Raw genomic sequence first — 6,970 nt, 5'->3', positions numbered from 1 at the left:
TTTTTTTTTTTTTTTTTTGAGACGGAGTTTCGCTCCTGTTACCCAGGCTGGGGTGCAATGGCGCGATCTCGGCTCACCGCAACCTCCGCCTCCTGGGTTCAGGCAATTCTCCCGCCTCAGCCTCCTGAGTAGTTGGGATTACAGGCACGCGCCACCATGCCCAGCTAATTTTTTGTATTTTTAGTAGAGACGGGGTTTCACCATGTTGACCAGGATGGTCTCGATCTCTTGACCTCGTGATCCACCCGCCTCAGCCTCCCAAAGTGCTGGGATTACAGGCTTGAGCCACCGCGCCCGGCTGCCTTTCTTTTTTCTTTTCTTTTCTTTCTTTTTTTTTTTAGATGGAGTTTTGCTCTTGTTGCCCAGGCTGGAGTGCAATGACGAGACTGAGAAGTAAAGCAAAAACAAATTCTGCCCCAGGTGCCCTAAAGTATTTGGGGGTCCACTGTGAGGGCCAGGTTATTTCCCAAGGACCACAGACCCCTTTAAAAAGGAACTTGGGCTGGGCACGGTGACTCACGTCTGTAATCCCAGCACTTTGGGAGGCCAAGGTGGGCGGATCACGAGGTCAGGAGATAGAGACCAGCCTGGCCAACATGGTGACACCCCATCTCTACTAAAGATACAAAAAATCAGCTGGGCATGGTGGCACATGCCTGTAATCCCAGCAACTTGGGAGGCTAAAGCAGGAGAATAATTTGAACCTGGGAGGCAGAGGTTGCAGTGAACCGAGATTGCGCCATTGCACTCCAGCCTGGCGACAGAGCGAGACTCCATCTAAAAAAAAAATAAGGAACTTGATATCCTGAACTCAGTCAGGCATTCAGCTGCAGAGCCAGCACCCCGGACTCTTCTTCCCAGTCTGTCTCCCGCCCTCACCTGTTCTTCACTTCCTGAAGGGAAGAGACAAAAGTTAAGCCACTTCCTTCCCCATCAGGGCTGGGGGAGGAAGAGGCTTGTTCCTAAATGAAGACAAAGGACAAGGCTTAAGGGACACTCGAGAATCTTTGTCTGTCCTTTTTTCTCATTCATTTGTTCATTATTCATTATTCAACTATTTATCAAGTACTCTCTATGTGCGTGATATTTTCCTAGGGACTGGGGTTACAGGAGAGAAAGTAAGACAGACGTGGTCTCTGACGTCATGTCACTTACATTCTAATTGGGAGGAAAATGCGATAGGCCATAAACAGGTAGATTTAAAAAATGAATGAGATCATTTAAAATCACAAAAGGCCAGGCGCGGTGGCTCACGCCTGTGATCCCAGCACTTTGGAAGGCCGAGGCGGGTGGATCACGAGGTCAAGAGATCGAGACCATCCTGGTCAACATGGTGAAACCCCGTTTCTACTAAAAATCTAAAAATTGAGCTGGGCATGGTGGCACATGCCTGTAATCCCAGATACTCGGGAGGCTGAGGCAGGAGAATTGCCTGAACCCAGGAGGCGGAGGTTGCGGTGAGACGAGGTTGCGCCATTGCACTCCAGCCTGGGTAACAAGAGCGAAACTCCACCTCAAAAAAAAAAAAAAAAAAAAAAAAAAATCACAAAAAGCAATAACAGAATAATGAAGCAAAATGATGGGATAGGGAAGCTTCCTCTGTCTATTGTCCATAGGACAAAGTCCAGAGCTGGAAAGGCTCCTCTCCACCTGCCCTTGTGTGCTTCTCCAGCCTTATCTCCTGTCACTTTTTACCTTGAAATTTCCGTTTCAGCCACACAGGACGTGGAGCATCAAGGCTGGAACAGGCCGACCAGCCTTTGATCCAGTGGTGCCCTCAGCCCCAATCACTCTTTGTCTTTGTCCCTACTTCTTCCTCTTTTTCTCTCTCACCCAACTAACCCCTTCTGCCCTTTCCCAGCTTACTCATCACTCCTACTGGAAACTGGCCCTGCTCATCTGGGTTAGGAATTCCTCTGTGCCACCTCCCTATGACAGCATCCGTCACCTGTGCGGCTGTGTTAGTTGGCCGTTGTCCCCTCACCAGACTGTAAGTGCCTCAGGGCAGGAGTCCTGTCTTACTCACTCTGAATCCTGAATCCTCAGCAGTTGGCATACTGCATAGCACATAGTAGGTGCTTAAAGAACACCTGTGGAATTACCTGACACTAAGTTTAGTACATTTAAGAGCTCAGTAAAGAGCTGGGCGCGGTGGCTCACACCTGTAATCCCAGCACTTTGGAAGGCCAGAGGTGGGTGGATCGCCTGAGGTCAGGAGTTCAAAACTAGCCTGGCCAACATAGTGAAACCCCGTCTCTACTAAAAATGCAAAAAAATTAGCTGAGCATGTTGGCAGGTACCTGTAATCCCCAGTACTCAGGAGTCTGAGGCAGAAGAATTGCTTGAACCTGGGAGGTGGAAGTTGCAGTGAGCCAAGATTATGCTATTGTACTCCAGCCTGGGCAAAACTCTGTCAAAAAAAAAAAAAAAAAGCTCATCAATATGAGATGAAGGCACCTACAAGACAAGACATGGCTTTGGAGACAAAAAATAAATTGGAAGGAAAAGAATATAACAATTCCTTAGTCCTTTCTGGAGTCCAGGTTCTAGTGACTTTCAGCTCTGTTCTCTATCAGGTCTCCTGCAAGGCTTCCCTGGCAGACTGAGCACAAATTATTGACCTCCATTCAACAACTGGGGAAGGTCATGCCTCAGAGAGGTGAACCTACTTCAGCTGAAGTCACCCAGCCAGGTGGTGGCAAAGTGTGTCCAAAGAAAGTTAGAGACCAGAGACATCAGATCCAACCCCTCCCTCTTGCAGGGGAGGGGGTGGGGGTGGTAATCTGCAAACTCTGAACTAAGGGTTGTAGCTCATTTCAAACTCAGAATAACCATTTGAGGTAAACAGCAGCCGCAGCCACAAAAAAAAAAGGTAGACACACGATTTGCCCATGGTCTGCCCTTCCCCCTTAACCCGACTGCTCCTGGGCAGGCTGTACCGTCTGTACTAGCCCCACTCCAAGCATGCAATAGCCACATGTCCCTATGGCCTGCCGGCTATGTTGGCTTAGAGGTTAATGGCAAGGGCTCTGAAGACAGTATATGCAAAGGCTAAAGATACTCCATCTGGGATGCTAATTCACCTTGTTGATTTCTGATTAACCCCAGTTCCAGCAAGGCCTCTTAAGATTTTAAGTTTATCTAGTGTTCTTTGTGTAAAAGCATGTCCTTACCATAAATATTCCCCCAGGTCAAAACAACCTTAATGTTATCACACTTCAGTAGTCCTACACATCCTTTCAATAGGGAAATCACCCTTGCCCTATGCTATATAAGCCCTGGGCTGAGGAGGGACGATAGCTCAGGGATCCACTATCTCACTTCACAGCCACCTAAGACTATGGCTTCTCTGTGTAAGTCCCTAATAACTGTTTCTTTCTGAGACATTGGGTATGTCAGCTTCTTTCTTCAGCTTAACCTCCTCTGACTTTGGTGGCGGAGGGGTAGGTTTACCGAGACCTACTCACAGCAGAACAGTATGGGTGGGTCAGAATCCTGGTTCTGTCACTTACCAACAGCATAACCTTAAGCAAAGTTACTTAACCTCTCTGTGTATTAGTTTCTTCATTTGCAAAATGGGGATAATAATGTTAGCTACCTCATGAGGTTGCAGAGATTAATGAATGTAAGGCAGTACCTGAATGCTGGCTGCGACTCTTTATGCTGAAGCTTGGCTCTCTGAGGTCAACTTGCCCAACACCTTGCTCCATAAATGAGGAAACTGCAGCCCAGTCTGGAAGGCACTAGTTTCACAAGCAAAGACTACAGCCACCCACTTCTCCTCTTGATGAACTCCCTGTCTTCTGGCTGGCCCTGAGATCAAATCTGCCAATTACTTAGGAAACTGGCAGCTCCAGGGCCCTACCTGGGTTCTGCAATTTCTTTTTTTTCTTTTTTTTTTTTTTGAGACGGAGTTTCGCTCTTGTTACCCAGGCTGGAGTGCAATGGCGCGATCTCGGCTCACCGCAACCTCCGCCTCCTGGGTTCAGGCAATTCTCCTGCCTCAGCCTCCTGAGTAGCTGGGATTACAGGCACGAGCCACCATGCCTAGCTAATTTTTTGTATTTTTAGTAGAGACGGGGTTTCACCATGTCGACCAGGATGGTCTCGAACTCTCGACCTCGTGATCCACCCACTTTGGCCTCCCAAAGTGCTGGGATTACAGGCTTGAGCCACCGCGCCTGGCCTGCAATTTCTTCTTGACTGCAAAGCAAGGGCTACTGTTTGAAGTTGGCACTGAAGTGACGCAGGCTGAACCTGACCCTCACTTCTGCTTCCACTGAGGCTCATCAGTTGGAGTGGCTGATTCCATCTTTGAGTCCAGAACCTGAAGCGTTTACTCAGCAATAATAGGGCTGGCTTTCACTGTTAACTTTTTACAATCCTTTGAGTTTATTAACTTGTGTTCTAACGTCCTTGAAGACACAATACATCAGCACTTTTTAAAAAACCTCCTTTTGAGTCATCTTTGGTCTCTGCTCACCTACCAAATGGGTAAGCAGTGAGCTCTCTGTAGAGGTCTCTAACAAATAGGGTAAAGAGGTTCCGAGTGCTCACTTGTCTGGGATGCAGAAGACAGGTTCTCAGACTAGAAGCAAAACTAGCTTATGATTCCTCTATAGCTTCTCTTTCCATCCCTCCCTTCCCGTATTACCCGGTGCAAATCGTCTACTCTCCTCTGACAAGCCTACTCAGCGTAACCCACACGTCTTGAATCTTACTAGAAGTTGAAATCAGACCAGTCTTGCGGGCTCTACATTGTTAGAACATGCTGACTTGAAGCTTTCCTTAATCTACAAGCCAAACAGTGTTTCACCTGACATTAATTTATCTGATAGATATGTATCAAGCAACTACTATGTATTAAGCTCTGTCCTGGTGCTGGTGTCTTTTTGGATCTCATAATTTAGTGCAGAAAACAAACAAGAAATGATGATAAAGCACAACAAAGGGTTGATGCAGAAAGTGTCAAATACTCTAGGAACCGTAGAAAACCAAGGGGACCACCGTGAAACTCCTTCCTGAAGACGTGACATTACTGGGACATGAACAATGAGTGGGCCAGAACCAGTTAAAGGGAGACAACCGCTGTCCCAAGCAGAGGGAACAGCAGAGATGAAACCTGGAGGGGAGGGAGAATGGCAGACTGCAAGAACTGAAAACTATCCAGACAGTGGAGGCAGAGAGAGAATCTGGAGAGTGTGGCAAAAGATGAAGAAGCAGATGGATTTCGAGGGCACTGTCTCAAGTGCTGAGGAATTTGGACTTTAACCTGAGGGCAATCAGAGCAGCCTGGTGGAGAATGATTATCTTTCAAAACATAAGGTCTCTGAGAATGAGTCAACCGAATGTATTTAAAAGGTTGTTGATGAAAAGATTGGGAAGTATTGTTTCATTCTCATTGTTTTCATTGTCATGCTCTTTGTGCCAATGGTTAGACCTCCTTTGAAGCTGACTGCGCATGAAGGCCCTTCTTAATGGCAGGGCAGGCTCCCCCAGCCTCCTTACCACACTGTCCAGGTCATCAGTTTTGTATGACTCAGGCTTTCCTTATACCCTTAGGAATGAAGAATGAATGAAGAAACGAAGAGCCACAGACACCACCACTGAGAGACTGTCAAAGACCCTTGTTTAATAGGTGGGTAACTGAGATCAGAGAAGGAAAGTGACTTTATTACTTTCCACAGCAATCCAGGGGTAGCATCTCAGGTCTCTGGCTCCTTCTTGTCTCCCCCAAAGAAACAGATCACCAAAGCTGGGACTAAGGTGAGGCAAGTAAGATACAGAGGGTACAAACGTAGAGAGATGCCCACTGCCAGGTGACAGCCTGCACTTGGGTCACCCTAGGTGCCTTCCCTTCCCTCACCCTGTGGTCTCTGCTGAAAACACATTTGAGGGCAGGGACTTTAGCTTCTAGACAGCTCTTCAGCATCTCTCATGGTGTTAACGTGTTGCTAGGGTCATATTTTGAGGGTCACTAGATGCCTACCAATGCTAATGAACAATGGATTTCTGACAAACTGATGCGAACACAGATGTTTATATCTTTGGGTAAATATGAACCTCAAAAGACAACAGAACATGAAGAGGGCTTGAGATTGAGATTCTGGTCCCCTCCCTGCCATCAGTTGGTTATGGGAACTTGGGTAAATTGCTCCTCATCTCTAGGCTTCAGTGAAATGAGGTGGTTGAACAAAACATATTGAGCACATACTGTGTGCCAGCCATTGTTCATATGCTCCCAGGCTTTAACTCATCTAAAGACGTCCTGGCCTCTGAGGTTGCTTCAACTTCAACATCTGTGGTTTGAGGGGAGAAGACTTTGTAGAGAATGTAAAACTTGAGAGAAATCTTCCACATTCCCATGGGGATGTTAATAGTTTTGCTCATAGTAAAACCATGTTTTCTCAAGGCATTTCGTGGTCAGAAGAAAGTTCTAGAAGGCACTTAATCCTAGGACTCACACTACCAAGGCTATAGCCAGGCCAACTGCTTCATAATAACCTTTAGAACATGTCTGAAGGCAGATTCTCAGCTTCTGCCCTTAGAGATTCTAATGCAGTGATTTCAAAGTGGGGTCCAGGAATCTGTATTAAAGGCTTCCCAGTTGACTCTGGTGGCCAGACAGATTTGAGACCGATTCCAACACATTCCCCAGCTGTGGACAGGATCATAGTTAGATAGCCCAGCCCTAGAACTGTCTGGCTTGATCATAAGTGTTCCAAGCAGATTCTTTTAAAAATGTGATGAATAATTAAGTCAGCAAATATTTAACATCTGTTGTGTGCTAGGCCCTGTGCCATTTGATTATGGGCCCTCTTCTCAAAGGACCCCTGGTCTCAGTCTGTCACTTAGTTTAGAAACAAGTCATCTAGCCACAGTCAGAAGGGCATTAGAGATCACTAACCAATCCCATCGTGACATAGCTGGGGAAACTGAGGCCCAGAGAGGGAATGCAACATGTTAAAAG

The sequence above is a fragment of the Saimiri boliviensis genome, chromosome 1, assembly GCF_048565385.1.
Source record: "Saimiri boliviensis isolate mSaiBol1 chromosome 1, mSaiBol1.pri, whole genome shotgun sequence".
NCBI classification, from domain to species: domain Eukaryota; kingdom Metazoa; phylum Chordata; class Mammalia; order Primates; family Cebidae; genus Saimiri; species Saimiri boliviensis.
Note: the sequence above shows the minus strand (reverse complement) of the source record.